This window comes from Sabethes cyaneus, chromosome 3 (assembly GCF_943734655.1).
Source record: "Sabethes cyaneus chromosome 3, idSabCyanKW18_F2, whole genome shotgun sequence".
In the NCBI taxonomy this organism is placed as follows: Eukaryota; Metazoa; Arthropoda; class Insecta; order Diptera; family Culicidae; genus Sabethes; species Sabethes cyaneus.
Genome location: NC_071355.1, coordinates 93975582 through 93995497, shown reverse-complemented (window position 1 = coordinate 93995497; position 19916 = coordinate 93975582). Strand labels below are relative to the sequence as shown.

The 19916-nt window shown below is 39.5% G+C and overlaps 1 long non-coding RNA gene across 1 annotated transcript; it reads right to left on the bottom strand.

The window, feature by feature from the left end:
- Window positions 1–18166: 18166 nt before the first annotated feature.
- LOC128743404 (uncharacterized) lies at window positions 18167–19507 on the bottom strand. The gene is made up of 3 exons (XR_008412298.1): window positions 19415–19507; window positions 19190–19319; window positions 18167–19126 (listed from the first exon to the last, which is right to left on the bottom strand). It is a non-coding gene; the product is annotated as an uncharacterized LOC128743404 (long non-coding RNA).
- Window positions 19508–19916: the final 409 nt, after the last annotated feature.

Sequence of the window (19916 nt, the reverse complement as noted above, 5' to 3'; positions counted from 1 at the left end):
ATAGGGGAATGGCGTCGTAGTTGGGCCGTCTTTTGGTCCATGAATTCCATATTAAAAGAAGTTTTGGAAATTTAACAAAGGTCTAAATACAAACTATTTATAAGACCTTTGTTAAATTTCCAAAGTTTCTCTTGAAATGAGATTTGTGGACCAAAAGATGGCCCAACCACGACGGCATTCCGCTACCATCATATCTGTGCTGTACAATCATCGTGTTGAATACGAAAGGCTGCTTTATTGAAACGTTGCAGCAGCCCACACAATCGCGATTCACACAGACATCAGTAAAACGCGACCCCCCGGCTCGTCGCCATTTTTCTGTGACTGAAACTGAAACGTCAAAAACACTGGGCGGGAAATCACTTCATAGGAAATCAATGCGACGGCCATTGTTGTTTGGGGTACAATAGTGAGGGGTCCAACTTAATGGGGGTACTGTCAAACTCTGCAGACCAAGATAGCGATGTCGAGGAGGTGGTAAAACGGCGAAAAAAGTATTAGAGTGACGGCACACAACAGAAGTGGAAGTCCGAACGTTTCGACGATCAAAACTGGTAACAGAGTCTTTTTTGTTTTTATTTTTCTTTGGGAAGGTTTTCGCATAGAAGTGAATAACAGCAATATAAGCAGAACGCTTGCTGCCAATAGCATAGCAGCTTTCACATGCTTTCGTGTGCATTCGTATGCGTTCGTGTGTTTTCGTGGAAAGAAGTGACTCGCTACCGCCAGGTTCGCTAGTATCTGTAGAAAGTAGCAAGTATTCGTGTTTGGATTTCTACTTCCACTTCTGTTCTGTGGTGAGAGCATATGCCTTCTCCCAACGCAACATCTGGCTATGGATGTATTTGTTTTTTTCAAACATTTACCGTTCGTCAGATTCACGCTTAATTAAGAATGTTACAATATTTTTCGCAGAGTTGACAAAATGACAAAATTGCGGCAAATTCTGCCAGCTTTCGTTTTGTGTGAATTAAACACAATGAGATTTGTACATTTTTAGTCTATTATTGCTCTCTTCTTGCAACAATTAGTTATCAATTAAATAACATTTCTACGATTTAGTAGATAGCTCATGTTTTAACATATATTGCAATATTACAAAATCTCGAATCAACACACAGACCATATGAAATATCCGGATAGAGTGACAAAATCAGAATGATAAGCTTTGACTTTTGATACAAAAACGATATTCGCAGAGCACTGTATATCGAATTTGTTCTGTTTGTACTACGCGTCTAAATGTATTTTTATATTTTTCATAAAAGGTATCGATCTCTTTTTGTGCACTTTATGCCTATGCACAATTGTAAGCAGACGATGCTATTTTTAGCCAGTTTCAAGTTCGACGACGGCGATTAGTTTGGATTAGTTTTCTTTTGGGAACAATCGTGAAAAGCTTTCAGGCCACTTCCGGCAATCAAAATATGCACGATGTACTGGTAGGTACTGATTTATTAGTAGCAGCCTCGTGTGTTGCTTTGCGTGCGAACTGCAGCGACCGATGCGATGCCATGCTTGCCTGACTTGAAACAGTTCCCATGTTTGAACTTGTCAACTATGGTGCATACGCTTTTTGTTACCCGTAAGCTAGCTTTCAGAAAGTTTTGATGGCCTAAGTGTTAAAACATTGCTGAACTGAAACTAGAAACTATGTCCAGTTGACGGTACTTCTAATATATTCAGGAAAGTATGAAAATTTCACAATAAAAAGTGAGTTTTTTATCTGAACAAAAAATTAAATGTGTATATGGAATGGAATGTACCTGAAGTTGGCGTAGGACTATCTATTAATATTTTAGCAGCTTTTTTATTAAAAACCTTTAAAATACTTATTCTGGTTTTGAATATTTTATCAGTTGAATAGCATAATGAATTTCGCATATTTCTTCGATTATTATTTAATGTGGAAATGTTCAGCCAACATTCAGTTACAGCATTCGTGCGCTAATTGCACTGTTTGGAGATATCTCCATTTTACTTCTGGCGAAAAAAAAAATAAAACAGGTTGCCTTCAACGACTCCACCGGTACCAGACACAGAGGGATCCAACGTTGAAGATGGCTCAACTAGGTTGTAAGCGATTTGCGACCTGTGAGACACCTGAAAAAATGACGAAGAGTACCCCCAAGATCGGGTTGAATAGACACAACTACTTGAAACAGCACGAGCCATCCCGGCTCTATGCTGAGGACAACTCTTCTGGTCATTTGATTTTCAGTCCGACAAACTTCGCAGTCAAATGGTAGTGTACAACAGGCCAATAGTGGGGCTAGTGCAACGAGCCTATTTACTCTAGCAATTTCTCCCAGTCTAAATTCGAATACTGGTTTATTAGACCAGTGCAGTGTCTTGAAGTCAACTGGAAGGTAAGATCCTCCAAAAAGACTATGAATACACAGCCCCCTGGCATCATCCGTTCATCGACTTCAAAGCTGCATATGAAACTATCGACTGCAAAGAGCGATGAAAAATCGTGAACATTCTTGTCTGCAGTTCAACCTAGCGCTATAACGATGTTATGAAACAAGCGGGTATCAACACGCAGCACACGGTCTATAACAAATATGGTCAATACAACTGTTTTGCCGATGACATAGACAATGTTAATATTTTTTGAAACGGCGTTCTACAATTGATGCAAGTTTGTTTGGTGAAGGAGGGGAAAAGCGGAAAGGTGAGGAGGGGGGGGGGGGGGTATTGATAGTTACGCTTAACATGTAGTCTTTTTGACTTCTACCTACTCCTACCAATGCTGGACTCTTCCAGCATCGTATCTGCATCTGCATGGGACGGGACCTATGCATCTGCATGGGTCGAACCAAGCCATAATCTTAGATTATAACCGGATTCCTTTGAACCGCAGAGGCGCTGGAGTGGAGTGAAGTGGAGTTGTAAAAACTACCGTTATAAAACCTTATTTGATGAATATTTCAGCAGTGCAGTGGTGCGAAAACTAGCACAGGGTCGAAAAACTAGATCCCTTACCCTATTGATGTTAGATATGCAAAATTGTGACGCTTTCATTCCTCTGAGAATGACCCATTTTTAGGATTTAAAAAACGTTGATACATCCACTGAAGTTAGAAAGTTGTAATAGTTTTGCTAGGTCAATCTGGTTGGTTTGAGATGATCGAAAGATTTCGAAATATTTTCCGTAATGCATCTTGGTTTGATCCCATTTTGTTTGTACGGCCTCTTGCTGACTGTGGCGCTAGGTAGTGATAGTCAGCCTACCATATTACGACCATTTATTTCCAGCTCAGGTGATGATTGTTGCACACAGTAGTAAATGGTTTTCTTCTACGTATTTTTCATATTCTCGAATTCATTCTCTGGTTTTTAGTTTAACACAATTTTCAGTACAATGGATTCACGTTGTTTTAGCGGAAGTGCACTAGTACAACGTGATTCGTCGGTATGATTCTTTTCTCTTGCCATCCACGCCCTTGTGGTGGTAACCGCAGCATTTGAAACAATGGATCTAGCCCGTCAAACACTCAGCAGCTATATTCTAGCTGCACAGTAGTTTTTCTTGCTTCAAAAATACGTGCGGAAACGTTACGATACGTGACTGCAACAACATCAAAAACTGCACTGTGCTTAAAACCCCTTTTTATCACAGCGCACCATTTTAACAGCTCCATATCACAGATGTGATGTGACTATTCTGAAACATCACTCCCCGAGCTCTTCATAAGTCATTTTATAAGTAATACGACAACAGAAAGGAGGATAGTTTCACGAGAAATAAACCAAATAAAAAAATACTATTAAATATTACGTATTTTGGCCTGCAGTTGGGATGCAGTTCAATGTGACGTGCGTGTTTTACGGTTCCATTTTATACAGCGGTGGAATAATATTCAATAAACGGTTTTATTATCAGAAAACCATTTTAATGATGAAATTAAAATTTAAGAGCTTTGCTTATATGGTACATAATGATTTATTATGTCAGCTTGATATTACTAGGTATAGATAGCATGATTCACTATCGTTGGGAATAGGAACTGAAGAGCTACGAAAAGCTATTTAACTACACTATCAAAGCGACCGTTAATCGCTAATAATTTTACCTATTTATTTCCTGCTGCATATTATATAGGGTGACGGTGGCATTATTAGTCCTTTTGCATATATTGGTCCTATCTTCACTACAATTATCTATATTTGCAGTGATAAACAATTATCTAGGAGTTTTTCCAACCTAAATGTAAGTTTCATCCTTCTATCCTTCAAGCAAACCGCGCTAAATAGTTGATTATATGGTTGATTCTAGATATGGCCGATTAAAATAGGATAGGATCAATATAGGCAATAGGACTAATAATGGCGTCACACCCTAGTCAAATAATGATCCACAGTTTTTACTGTTGCTGCTAAAACAATTATCGTAATCTGGGGATGATATACAGCGGTACGCTTTAAAACTAGCAGCACCACGAAGATTTTTAATTGCGCAGGTAGTGAACATTTGATAGTCCAAGCTTTTCTGAAAAGTATTTTAATAAAATTTGAACATAACACAAAAACAAAACATACCATAACATCACGTGTTTTAAGTGCCTTTGAACAAAGGATAGGAACCTGTGTGGTAACGTTAACGTCAAAAAAGATTCTTCAACAAAAGTTTTCAGTATCGATATCTTTTGATTGTTATTAACTAATCCTAGGGAACTTCGCCAGCTCGAATAACATTGTACCTAAACGCTCGCTAGAGCGTAGGTGAAAGTAAAAATCCAGTAAAATCAATCTGTTTTTTTATTTGCACATTATCCTGCGACTGTTTCTTTACCGTCCTACTCTGTGGTTCTCTCTGCGGCAGTTAAACAACATCGTTTTATCGACTTTTACACACGGTAACTTTTTGTCACAAGCACAACTACACATGTTGGCCTCTAACGCTACTAATATTTTGAGACAAAGAAAAGGAAAGCCCTGCCTGAGAATGCCATTCACGTTCACTTTGCCCGGCCTTTGCTGCAATAAATGTTTCAAGGATATGCGTGCAATGTTTTAGTCAAAAAAAAACATTGAATAAACTAATTAGCAGAGAAGAGTGGGTGGACGCTTATAAGTATGTGTAACTAACTGGGTGGTTAATAAATGTTTCCGTTATACCCACCTTTCCAGCTGAAAATGAAAACTCATTCGATGTGTCTGGTTTTGTTGCGGCTGGTTTTCTGAATGAACGAGATTTGGTGTTTTGTAACCGCATTAAACAGTAGGTTTCCACGTTTAATCCCATTATCAGTTTTATTTGTCTCGCATCCCGCATTCAACACATCTCGTATTACAGGCGACACTCATTTTGAAGGAGCTGCACGACTGCTGACTGGAGCTTTCTTTTTCTCCTTTTCAGCCACTGCGGTCAAATTTCCAAGGACCGTCGCAATTTTCTTGCCCTTCAATTGATTTGTATGAAAAACCTTTTTTTCACTGACAATTGAGAATCGTAGAAAATTTAAGGAACATGTTTTTCAACATGAAGCACACCTGAATACCTACTGCAACCACATAAATTTTCTCACTTTTTAACTTTGATTGCGTGCCACATTATTCAACAAATGCTCAACGAAATATACTCCACCTAGAATAAAAACTGCGTAGATTTAACAGGAATAACACAGTAGTAACCAGAACCGAATAACTATTTGATTAGGTTTTTATGCATTTTAAACTTTTTCGAATTGTACAACTAAATAGGAGAATAACCGTTTCTCGCGTCTATCTCGACTAATACTGCTGCGCCCTGACCGTAGGTTGCACGATTGTACGCGGAAAATCGTAACCAATTCGATCGGGAAGGAGAAGACAGGCGCAGTACGGGCGGTTAGACCTATACGAGCTTTCACGGATACAGGGTGTTTTCCCGCATGTCCATCCCGAAGCAATGACAGCTGCGGTTGCCGAGTCCTAATGTAGTTTTCTTTCGGTTTTGGAAAAAAGTGTTTGCACGAACCCTCGGGTGCCCATTTTCTGATGAACCGTACTAACTATTAATTGTGCAACGCTTAACAATACAAGCCTGACATTGTAGCTAAAATTACTATCTAAGAACAAAAAAAATAAAATTTCAATTGAAAACTGCAACTAGATTAGGAATTATGAACTAGACAAAAGCGAAGATTTTGAATCATTTGAATTACTTCACTAATTTATCAAGTGAAATTGATGTCTGTCCATGATAAACGAAAGAAATCTTGCTTATAACGCAGTGAATTTTCGTATGAAGAACTCCCGCTGCAAAATGAAAAATTATTCCACTGAGAAATGTAAGCTCCGAAATATTTTTTCGGGCTAAATGGGTATACATGTACAGGCAAAATGTGTCAGATATATCTGGTGTAAAAAACTTGAGTACTTGCGGATTAATTCTTATAAAAACTCGCAATAAAGTATGGATCGTGTTTACGTATGACGAACAGGGTCCGTAACCCTATTGATTTAAAAATTTAAAGTTCTTGCGGAACTATAATTTTTCATTACAGCTATTCGAAAAGATAGTCTATACAATTGCCTGATATAAACAAAATAACACTATTTACGTGCCAAAGGACAACAGTCCTCCTAACTGACAACTCTGAGCGAAAAAAGTTGACAATGTCACTGTGCTAATACAAATGGAAGAAGTTAAGAGAAAAGTCCGCTTAGAAGCATATGGAGATAAATCCATACAAATTTAAATGCAGTTTTGTAATACATAACATTTGTATTTAATCTAAAGCAAAAGCGGTTGATGGCCCAGGGTGTGGCAGCGGAATACGTCAGAAAGCTTGATCAATGAATCGCAGAACAGCAGGAAGACAGCGAAGAAGATTTAAGTGGGTAGTGGAGGAATCTCCATGGTGCCATTGAAACAACTGCGAGCAGGGGCTTGCGATGGGTGCCATGTTTCTGTTGCCAACATCTCGACAAGGTTGGCAGCAAATTTACCTGTCAGACGGGCGCTTTTCTTGCAATAGCGCCCTTCGTTAAGTCGACTGTCAAACACCGTTCGTTAAGATAGGGATAGCACCCCGCTGACTGCGAGAGAGGTGGTAGAAGCGGCGCGTGCAAGACAGCGTAACAGCCTGTTTGATGGTGAATGCGAGGCAATGACAGATAAGAATAACCGGGCCAGGAGTGCAGCAAACTGGCACCTTTATCTCGTTTACTTTGCGTTGACGAGAGCTAACATCAGGCGGGCTCAGGAGTCGTGGGCCCCACTGACAGCTGAAGAGCTAACTTGTGTGAAGAGTGGCGGGGTGCTATCCCTATCTTAACGAACGATGTTTGACAGTCGACTTAACGTAGGGCGCTATTGCAAGAAAAGCGCCCGTCGGACAGGTAAATTTGCTGCCAACCTTGTCGAGATGTTGGCAACAAAAACATGGCACCCATCGCAAGCCCCTGCGTTTACGCTAACGCTAACATGTTGGCATCGAAAACATGGCTGCCTGCCAGCTACTTGCAGGAATCGCATGCTCACTGCGACAACGCGCCAGAATAGAAAAAGGTGTAGCGAGGCTAGAACTGTGGAAAAAGGAACCCACCGTCTACAAAGCGCAAGTAGGGTAAAGTGGTCCAGAATGCACCGCTTAAGCAAAACATCATTTTACAGAGCAACGTTTGCCAACTTCTAAAAGACTTTGGGATCTGTTTTACACCTACTCCTGGTGAAATTTCCTAACAAAAACCAGTATTTTTTGTTATTTTTGACGATTTCTGGCAAGAGTCAAAATCATTATGTGAGGCAAAACGCCAAAGACCGTAAACAAAACGCACCAAGTTTGTGCAGCTAGGCGTTAAATGCAACCAGCAAAAATACATATAATCACGTGTTGTATAAACTCCTAAAACTAGACTGCCGAAATGGCGGAAGCGTTCGTTATAGCGTTTGTTACATACGCTTGTTTGCTGGGATACAATGGGTTCATATCTCAACATAATTGGCAATAAAATTTAATCATCTACTTTTCTCCAACTGATGTGTGATGAAATATTGTGATTTTGTGATAAATCATCGAGTATTGACAGTATATCAATTAGATAGACTGTATTTATTATGAAATTTGCATACCGACTAGTGGTAAAAGCTTAAGAGAAAACCGTGATTTCTTACATGTGGAATGAGATCGCGGATAATCGCTTGATTTTATTGGATCTGGTTATGTTTGATGCTTTTACATTCTACACAATTATGAATTAGCTTTTTTACACCAAAATAAAATGCGCATTCATAATTTTACCAAATAGTTTCCGCGGTTTTTAAACAATTAATAGCATGGGCTCATTTGCACTGATCTTTAAAAAAATACATTGACTCGATTGTAAAAACTATCGAGGCATTACATGCTTCGGTGCGCTCCCGTATATAGTTCTGTAGACTGATACCGTTAGCGGAGTTCTTCGTCAGCAAGTACCAAGCTGGTATTCGTGAGTGTCGCTCCACTACGGATCAGATGTTTACCTTGCATCAGTTACTTCACAAGTTCTGGGAGTACAACTTGAAGACTCACCACGTTTCTGGACTTTAAGGCGGCGTACTATTCAGTCAAACGAAATGAGCTATGGTTTCCGACGAAACTAATTAAGCTGATTCATGCGACGCTAGATGAGTGCAAATCATACGTCAGAATACCGGGCGCCCCCTCAACCACTTTCGTGACGTTGGATGGACTCAAGCAAAGGGATGTCTAACCTATTGTTCAACATTGGAAGGTGCAATACAAAGAGCAAACGTGGAAAAACGGAACTATCATCACGAAACTTCATATGATTCTTGGTTTTCCGGATGACGCCGATATCATCGGAATCAACCGTAGAGCAATGGAAGAGGCCTTTAGACCTTTTGAATTGAAAACAGTGAGTTTGCGACTTACCATTAAAATCGCCAAAACGAAATGCATGGTTGCAGGTGGAAGTTTCATTTCCTTTATTGTTACCAACAGGCAAAGCTTGTCATAATGGCCCTAATATGAAAAACGTCGAATCTTGAATGTAACACTCGTTGAGACAAATTAAAATCGAACACTGATGAAACTCGGTTAAACTAGAGTGACTATATACAGAGTGGCGACAATGTCAAAATTGGAATGATAATTATCTGTCAGTGTCATTCCAATCGAGCAGACGACCTATCCAACGCGTATGCAGGAAAGAGAAAGAAAAACCTTGGAAAAACTGCATTGCATACATTTGAGATGACTTGTCGCCACTCTGTATATAGTTACTCTAGGTTAAACGACCGCTGCAAACCAGTGATGGCGCTTTTGGTACTGTAGTTGGTGCGACGAAAAGGTAGATTTAGTAGGGGTAGCTTCCGCAGTACTCTCGTTGGTGCATTCAGGTTGATTTGACGAAGGATGGTAGGGCAGTCGATGTTGGATGTCAAGGTGTCCGAGGGGTGCTGCTTCTCGGCGGAGTTCGAGTGTGGCGATACGAATGAGCTGACAACGGTCCTCGATTCGCATGTTTGTTATTAGTTGACACCATGGAAGCTTTCGAAAAGCATAGCATACATTCCGACGCTGGATACTTTCGATGCAGTAGATTACATTGTTGTAGAGAGGGACCCATACCATAGAGCAGTATTCTAGAGAGGCTCGTACTAGTTACCCGTAGAGCGCTACCAAACATTCTATGCTATTGAAGTCACGTCCCAAAAAACATTTATGCGCTGATTAAACATTTTAGCAGCCATAATTATTCAGCCATAGCTGAATATGCATCGAATAAAATTAATGTAAACAATTCTACAATACTTATTCCGCCGAAATTGGAGAACTTATACAACCTATTTCATTTGAGGCAGAAAAAACACTTGTTAAGCAATAATATCGCCCTTATATAACTTCTGTGCGCTGGAGACAAGCTTTGCGCAAATTGGTTTTTTAGAAATGCGTAAAAGCCTCTATTAGGCTACATTGCAGCTTCAAAGCAGCTATTAGCAAATCCGATGATACCCCAACAAACACCGAAGCTGAATTAAAATACTACTGCTTTGGTTACAGCTGATTTAACTCTGAATACAGGTGGTAGACGCTGAATGAATTTAAGGAAAGGCCACTGTATTCTATAAGTGTTTCAGCAGTCAACGAATGCGCTGTAAATCAGCTGCTTCACATAATAGTGTCACAAGCAGATTAGGCGCATCTTCAACCTCTCCCCAACCCGTCAATATTCTCAATAATTGTGCTATAATAGCTGAATAAACCATTTGTCATCTTAATAAAAAAGCCCTCCCAAGAAACATTTATGCGCTGATTAAACATCGCATAATCAGGCCTAGTGCTCTAGAGGTCTTGGCAACGCTGAAAGAAATGTGTTGTTTGAAAGTTAACTTCAAGTAACGCGCCGAAATCTTTTATTTGTCCGACGCGCTGAATTGGAATCTCATTTAGTGTATTGGATCATATTGGAAGTGTAGCGTGTGATTTTTCCTCGAAAATGTGATGAGCGAACATTTGGTTGGATTGAGCAGCATTCGATTCGTCTCCCACCAGCTTGCAAAGACATTAAGCTATTGCTGGAGGAACAACGCGTCATCAGGTGGGAGTTCAAGTGGCGTTGGTACCGAGGTGGAGTTGGATGGGGAACGGTATGAAGCAGTGGAGGAATTTATATATCTTTGTACGCTCGTGATATGCGGCAACGATGCAAGCCGCAAAGTAAAATGACGAATGCCAACTACGAATCGGGCTTTCTACGAATTACGTACCCAGTTGAAGTCCCGTAGAGGGCAAATTTGCAGAACACTTGCGCTCTATAGAATACTAATCCTCCCGGTGAGCCTTTACAAACATGAATCATGAACGCTAAAGAAAGCTGATCGAAGAGTGCTTGTGGTTTTTGAGCGTAACATTCTGCGATCTATACTTGATGACAAAATGGACAATGGAGTGCGGCGGAGACACATGAACCACGAGTTGTAGCAAGTTTACAAATATGCTGATATAGTGAAGGTAGTACAAAGTGGCAGACTGGACACATGGCCAGAATACACTACGAAAGAGTAGTTAATACTATTTTCAGCAGTGAACTAGGAAGAGGCCGACGAAAAAATATTGCCCTAAATATGTTCATGAAAGAAAGTTTGCGATTATAGAATGTTACAATATTTTTATTGCCGTAGAACTACGTCTTACCGCAGGTCGTCAACAACTTACTTGTACCGCACCAGGGGCTTGCGATGGGTGCCATGTTTTTGTTGCCAACATCTCAGCACACCTCGACAAGGTTGGCAGCAAATCTACCTGTCAGACGGGCTCTATTTCTTGCATTTCTTGAAATAGCGCCCTTCGTTAAGTCGACTGTCAAACACCGTTCGTTAAGATAGGGATAGCACCCCGCTGTACCGCACGGATAGCTCTTGGCGGATTTTGTAAACATATAAAGGTTGCAATCGTTCATTAATAACATTTAGTCAATTTCTAACGCACTTCCATTCAATTTTTTCATATCAAAAAAGGGTCTCGATTTTGGCAAGATAAGCGACACGCATTTGTTGCTAAATTCAAAATCCTACTGTATACCTACCTAAAAACAATCTAAATCAAAAAGTAAATACCTCGTCAGAAAGTAGATTCAATAGACATAATTTAGCATCTATTTTAAAGTTTACACTCCTATTCTGTATTTTAAACGAACCTATCTTTGACGTTTTGTAAAAAAAATCTAAACTGGAATTATTAAATCTAAAACGCTTATTAAAATATTTCTCATTCGCCATCAAAATTGAATTCAGTTTAGTGCGGCAAATAAAAGGTCGGACCTAAAACTTGGAAAACTTATGAAAAAGATTAACTACAGAAATTGGAACAAAACCGGAGAACTTTCAATCTTCGATATAACTATTTTTCATGGAGTTGTGGATATATGAAACACTGTCTCACATATCGTGATCCCAAAATCCTTGGAATGTGCTAAGTTTAAAACCATTAAACCGCGAAGATTTGTTTAAATTATCTTTTTCATATATTTATTTATGTTTTTAAATGGATTGGCGTTTGGTTCTTGAAATCAGCATGTCATACTACGATATTTTTTATCACCACAGGAACAAAACATCCCAGCTATCGAATATATAGCTATTTTCCATTTAGTATGTCAAGTAGAGTGTTTCTGAAAATAATGGAAAAGTTCTATGAGATAAAGTATGGAAGGCTATGTTACCGCAACAGCTTATTGAAACCTATCGGTGTGAACGGAAAATTAGCAGTCATTAACTTTTTGTCGACAAGCCCAATTTCGAAAGCAGTTTTTGGGCCCAAAAAAGGGTTTTGTTCTTAAAGGTATATTCACTAAATTCTTCTTGCCAGTCTGAACACAGCGAATATATTTTCATGAACAGAATTTTTGTTTCAAATAAGAAAACTGCTTTTCAAATTTACAAAATCAATGACGGGTAATTTCATCTTAAAAAACTACTCACACTGTGATTAAATTTTGACACGTCAGCCTTTTCTACATAATCCATCAAATTCTAATTCTTTTAAAGCCGGTAAATCCGTCTAAAATCAACATGTGCCAGCATCGGGACTTCCACCACTTGCCTTCGTTTAATCATTTGTTGAATTCGAATTCCATCAGGCAGCTTGCTGATGACAGCTGCTTACCACGTCGCTAGGACCAGCAAGTGAAGAGTACAAAAATCCTGTTCAATTTGTCTTGTCGGATTGAGGATTGTCAAACATTTGGCGTCCGTTCGGTTGCTACACAGGTGTGCGTGACAGGGGAGGATATCTAGCACGCATGTCCTGAAACTTTATACCCCGTGTCATATCGAATTTTGCCACAAAAGCTGTCGTGCTTTTACGCAGTACACGTCAACTGAATAGTTATTGCCAAACACAGAGAGTTTGTATACAACAGGAAGAAACAGTTTATTAGCGCCAATTTTTTTTTCTAATAGTAAATTAGTCAAACGTTTAAATGTCATAGAAAGTTGATCAATTGTTTACTAGAAACGATAAAGTTGTGATTGTGTTTATGCAAAATTTTGTAAGTAAACGACATCTGTTCCTCTGGGTTTTCTAGTGTTCCTAAATCTCAATTGTGTACTGATTTTATGTCATGAATGGAGTGGTATCTTGCTTCATTTGTCATCTTTTTTGGTTGAATGTGACGGAAGAATAATATTTCACATAGGATGACGGTGATGAATGTAACAAAGTAAAAACTTTATTAAGAAGATTCAAAAAATCATATTCAATGTCTACCAGCTAATTCATTCTCCAGTAAGACAGGTGTTAAGCAATACTATAAAGCACAATCTTAGCGCAGCATTTTTTATAATCTGGTTTATACTAGAATTTAAACAGTTCACATATGATAGATGCTTAAGAAAACATTCAGACCCGCTTAAGGCCGTTTTACACTTTCGGAGAATAATATCAAATTTAAAATTGGAATAACATACAGGCATGTATGTTATCCAAAGTAGGGTAACCTACCTATTTTGGATCACACGTGCAGGTGTTGGGAAAAGTCTACAGTGAGACACTTTTTTTCAAATATTTAATTTGATTTTTCATAATAACTACCAACGAGCTTTTCAATCTATTTAAAAGGTATAAGGTGTGCATGAGTGAGTAATCTTTTTGAATGATAACTGAACTAAATTTTGATACAAAAGTGAAGTGCGGAATATATTGAGACAAGACATTGGCCCGATATTATATCGCTCGAAAATCATACGTTAATTGAATATTTCTCATTGGCCATCACAAATGCAGTCGCGGGCTGCATTTGCATGAAACAATCCTCAAAAAGTACAAGAAACAGACACCAATTTGTCGGTTCAAATAAAAGTATTCTACACAAATACACATTCCATCAGCGTTTAGAATAGTTGTACAAAGTTTTTTAGTTATGATCATGATCAATTTATTATGATAGTAGGGGAATGTCGTCGTGGTTGGGCCACGTTTTGTAACTCGCCCATTACTTTTGTTTCAAAAGTAATTTTTAAAATACAAATACATCGTTGCAAAGGTCTAAGAATAAGGTATATTTTCGGAAAGCTCTGAACTGATTGCTTGAAAAATAAAAAAGTTATAGGCATTTATGTGAAGGCAAAAAATGTTGTCATAGTCGGGCTATGTTGTACAGGTTGGGCCACCGCAGAAAATCTAAGACATACGTATTGAAATTCTATATAGAGACTTGGGAAGAATGAATTCCGTGAACAACGGCTCATATAAGTACAAATACCCTATTTTTAATTGCATTTTTGCGAAATTTTGGCGATCTTGTAAAATCAATATTGCTGCAATGCAATATTCCGAAGTATACAACTACAATGAAAAAACAACAAAAATCTAGGTTTTTATCGTATTAATTTTGCTTTATTCCATCACATTTTACGTGACCGATATTTTCTAGCGATTATTATGCTTCTGCGCTTAAAATTATGGTGGCCCAACCATGACTACTCAAGTGGCCCGACCTTTGTAAAAAGCGCTTTTCTAGTATTTCACCTTAGCCTTCCCAAACACCTTACTGGAGGGGATTTTTCTATAGTCTTCGTGTGCAGCACAACACACTTCATACATTTTCAAAATTTATCTCGATAATTGCATTTCATGAATCATTTCTTGAAGAAAAGTTCATTGCGCCTGGAAAACTTTTTTTGTAAGATTTAGTCACTGAATTCAGTACGGGCATTTTGAATACACGATTGAAACTCACAATATTGTGAAAAGTTAGCTATCACAGTAAGAAGTTTTACAATGGTTTTATCATAGATATCATGAGTTACTAAAACTGTAAAATCCCGACCATAACAGTGGCCCAACGATAACGGCAATACCCTAAACCTAACATGCTGATAAATCTCGTTAGCATCAATGATATTGTCAATCAATATCAATAAATTTCTATATATCTTGCTATTCAAATACATAGTTTAAAAAGATTGATATAGGCTGAGAGCGATATTCACCCTTTCATGCGCATCCGGTGTATATGATAGAATTGAAACTGATTGAAAATAATCTTTTTGCACATTTTTATTAAAATTCAACAGATGTTTAGCCTAAAACTCTATTTCTATATCTCTAACCTTATATCCATAACCATTCAGAAATTGACTGAGGTTTTTGGAGCGTTTTAGTAGAATACGAAACCTGAAATTTAAATTCAGGATTCAGAAATTATTTTTCTATTTTACCTCATCTACATTCAACAAACTATGTAGTACGAAAAACATCATTTGAGGAAAATGTAAAATTTACTCAACCAAAGTAGAATCAAATACCATAGGATAACCAACCAATTTGGGCCCCATCTACAACTGTATGTACATAATTTGGACACTTACAGCAATAGAATCAATGGAGTCAATAGAATCCGAAGAGTTCCGCAATCGTTCGGGGGTCCCACAGGGCAGTAATTTAGGGCCATTACTGTTTATCATATTTTTCAACGACGTGTGCCAATTGCTACCGTTGCGTAGCTCTTACCCCACAATTTCCACATAGAATAGTGCAAGCAAGGGAACCAGCAGAGTAGCATTAATTAAATATATGTTTGTATTATTGAAGAGTTGTAGTTTGGGAATGCGTTTATTTGTTTGTTTAGTATTTTTGTTAAATTTTTTTTATTATAACCTAAAATAAATATTAAAAATAGTCAGAGTATAAATTAAATTAAAATAAGTATAAATATAGGGACAAGACAGATTAAAATACTTTAGTGGTTCGATAACGTTAAAAATGATATGTACTAAAAATAAACATAATCCACACCCCGATCGATGCACCGCACGAAAATCGCTGCACAATGCACTGGTACAAGGCGAAGATGAAATGGGTGTTGGTGGATGAGAGGCTGAGGAGCTCTAGAAGGTCTTCTTAATCTAACCGTCAAACTAAAAATAAAAAATCGAAAATTAACAGTAAACGTCGAAAACTTAAGTAAAAAGTAAAAAGTGTACGACTAAGTCTAAAATTTTCTGGCTAAAAGTTAGAAGCTACAAGTTTTCTTGCCGAGTACCTGTATAAGTACGCCGTACTATACTGACGAGTCGTATACTTACTACAAATCATTCATAGCCTCGTTGGACGTATGGTACCAGGTGACCTAATCTCAAGCTTCTCTTCCCAACAATCCACCAGGACCCGGTAATATATCGCTAAATATCCGTCGAATGCTTGAGCAACAACTATCCCAACTGCATCAATGGTTGCTCTACACTGGGTTATTTCGAAGATTTGGGAGGAGGAAAAGCTACCGGAGGAATGGATGGAAGAAGTGGTTTGTCCCATCTACAAAAAGGGTGATCGGCTAGACTGCTGCAAATATCGTGGTATTACGCTGGAAAACGCCGCCTACAAGGTACTCCCAGATCCTGTTACGCCGGCTGTCACCGATAGCACAAGGTTTCGTAGGGAATTATCAAGCGGGTTTCATGGGGGCTCGCGCAACTACGGACCAAATTTTTACTATCCGACAGATCTTGCAGAAATGTCGGGAGTACAACGTGCCCACGCATCACATCTTTATTGATTTCAAAGCAGTATACGATACAGTCGATCGAGACAAGCTATGGCAGATAATGCACGAATACGGTTTTCCGGACAAACTGACGCGACTGATCAGAGCTACATTGGATCGAGTGATGTGTTTCGTACGCATCTCTGGGACACTCTCGAGTCCCTTCGAGACGCGACGAGGGTTGAGACAAGGTGACGGTCTATCCTGCATGCTGTTCAACATCGCTCTTGAGGGGGTGATCCGACGAGCGGGCATCGAAACGAGAGGCACGATTTTTACCAAGAGTAGCCGACTTCTGGGCTTTGCAGATGACTTCGATATCATGGCCAGGAACTTTGCGACGGCGGAGGCAATCTACGCCAGACTGAAAGCGGACTCTAGGAGAATTGGGCTAAAAATAAATGCCTCGAAGACCAAATACATGAAAGGAAGAGGCTCAAAGGCAATAAACGCGCGCCTCCCACGGACGGTAACCGTAGATGGCGACGAACTAGAAGTGGTAGAGGAGTTCGTGTATTTGGGATCGCTGGTGACCGCGGACAACAACACTAGTAAGGAGATCCAGCGGCGCATCCAAGCGGGAAATCGGGCCTACTTTGCCCTTCGTAAAACGCTACGATCAGGAAGCATACGCCGCCGCACGAAGTTAACAATGTTTGAGCGGAAAGTGCTGCGGACGATATTTGGCGGAGTACAAACTGAAAGCGGAGAGTGGCGGAGGCGTATGAATCACGAGCTATAGGCACTGCTTGGGGAGACTCCCATCGTACATCTAGCGAAAGTTAGCAGGCTACGGTGGGCCGGACACGCCGTAAGGATGCCGGACGACAGTGCGACGAAAATAGTCCTCTTCAACAACCCCACCGGCACCAGGAGCCCAACCCAGCGGCACAAGGGGGCCCAACGTGAACGATGGCTCGACCAGGTCGAAAGCGATTTGCGACTTCTGAGACGAATAGGAAATTGGCGACGAGTGGCCCAAGACCGAGTTGAATGGAGACGAGTGCTTGAAACAGCACGAGCCTCCCCGGCTCTATGCTGCTGAAGAAGAAGAAGATCAATGGTTGCATCGTAGCCTTCGAGGTCGTAGGCGTCCAGCAGGAGCTACGACGGGCTGCGACTACGAGTGACACGGTGTCGCCTTCATTGCAGTGGAGCAGCGGTACAGCCAGCGGATTTCGTAGTTCCGAAGTAGGCCCGGAGCCGACCCTGAGGACCTTCGAGTCGCTCACGGCCGACTGGGAGACAAAAGAGGTCTTAGGAACCCAACCCCAAAGAGTCCCCAGTGCAGTGGTTCAACCAGGGACTAGTGGCTTCGGCGAAAGCCCCTCAGGCCGGTTATTAACAATTGAACAGTAACACAATGCGTACCGGAAGGTTGCAAACTACTGTATGCCGACGACCCTAAAATTTTCTGCGTAATCAAAACCTTCATGGGCTGACAGTTGTTACAAGGAGTATCAATAAATTTCACAACTGGTGAAAACGCAACTTCTTGGTGATTAGCGTAGCGAAATGCTCAGTAGTCACTTTTACAAGAAAAAAGCACCCGATTCAATGGACGTATATGATAGCAAAGGAACACGTAGATAGAATAAACGTAGTATGTGACCTTGGTGTTATGCTAGACTCTGAGTTGAACTTTCGGGAACATTACAGTCACATTACAGTCAATCTTGGGTTCATCCTCCGCGTCTCAGCTGAGTTCCGTGATCCATACTGCTTGCGCGTCTTGTACTTCAGCCTAGTTCGATCCGTTTTGGAAACAGCCATCTCCGATATTGGAATATTATGAGACTACAACACATAACAAACTACGCACAGAACGAGCCCATCAGGTCAATGTGTTTGTTATTTAACCAGTACTATTGTTTGTTTGATTTTAATGTTAGCTCTAGTGTTTTTCGTAACCGTTTGACAAATTTTTATGTAAACCCCTAGCTTTATCTCTTAGTTCGTAAGTGTTCGTGTTGACCGTTCATCCGATGAGTGTAAACAATAAATAACACTAACAACAATAACAATAACAAAATCAAATGGAATTGGTTAGTTACCCTAGTCAATAAGAATGCTCGTAGTCAAAGCATGTTCATTGCGTACGGTTGTTTATTCAATCTTCTAAAAGTCACCTGCCTTGGTCGAGTGATCGGAATTACATGCGTTCACGGTAACCGACTTGCGTACTACTAAATGCATTACTACTTAGTAGTCAGTCTTCAGGCAGCTAGTTACTACTTAAACCAGTTTTCATTTCAGAAAAAATGTAACTCTTTTTGAACCTAAAGACCACATTATATTATGTTAATATTCCAGTTTTTTATGTTCGGTTCGGTTGATTAAATTGAAACATATTTAAAAGAGCCCCATCCGAAAGATTCAATACATACTGCAACAGCCCGAGAGGAGAAGCTACCAACGATGGACTTTAAACTTCTCCCCTTACATGTTCGTAATCGGTTGATATGTTAGCGTGTCAGTTCCAATCATCGCATTCAAGCGTTACAGTACTTGGGCTCACTATCGGCCACAAATTTATTTCTATAGTATTGACTTTTCAACCAACACTTAATCATCTTTAAGGATTGACGGTCGGGGAACTGCATTCCGTTGGATGGTTATAGATAAATTTAAATCAATTCACAGACTGGAAAAAATTCAAACAAATGCACTGACAAATCCGATTGCACTTAATACAACTATTATTTACAAATTAAATTATTATTTCTCCAAAAAATCGCAGAGTTTTGAAAATTCAATTGCATGTTTACCGGCAGACAACGAGGTACGATATTGGTCTAGCGATATAGTCGTCGTATATCTCGATCATAACTAATAACCTGTAAGAGTTAAATTTCATTATTTTATTTCAACAGAGAAATTAGTTCTAATCTGTCGGTCACTGGTGCAGTGAAGATGTTTCTGCGGAAATCACCTCAAGCTAAATATTGATGACACAGCGGTAAAACTATCAAACGTAGCCAGAGTAAAAGACTGAACCGTGCACGGACGGCAGGTGGTAACTGGCTCGGCTTGCACGAGAAAACTTAGTACCTAGGATGAAATAGCAGTTTGTCAAGTTTACAGCAAACGATTCTGTGGTGTGCAATTTGCTATTGAAACAGATGCACACTTCACTATGATAGAATACACCTCCAACCAAAAGAATCAGGTTAACTTACCAGAAATATGGGAAACAAGGAAAAACAAATCGTCTTTGGTATATACCGTATACTTGAATATAGTATTGCGATAAGATACTGGTTTCGGCAAGATATTCAACGTCCATTCGTTTATAACGCTGAGAGAATAGTAAGGTTCCAGTTTAAGGTGCTTTGAGAATAATTGGATGCAGTAACTTGAACAGTGTAGTGAGAAAAGTACTCTTTTGTGAAAAACAATATCGAATGTCTGTATCTTAGTCCTAATCTAGAGTA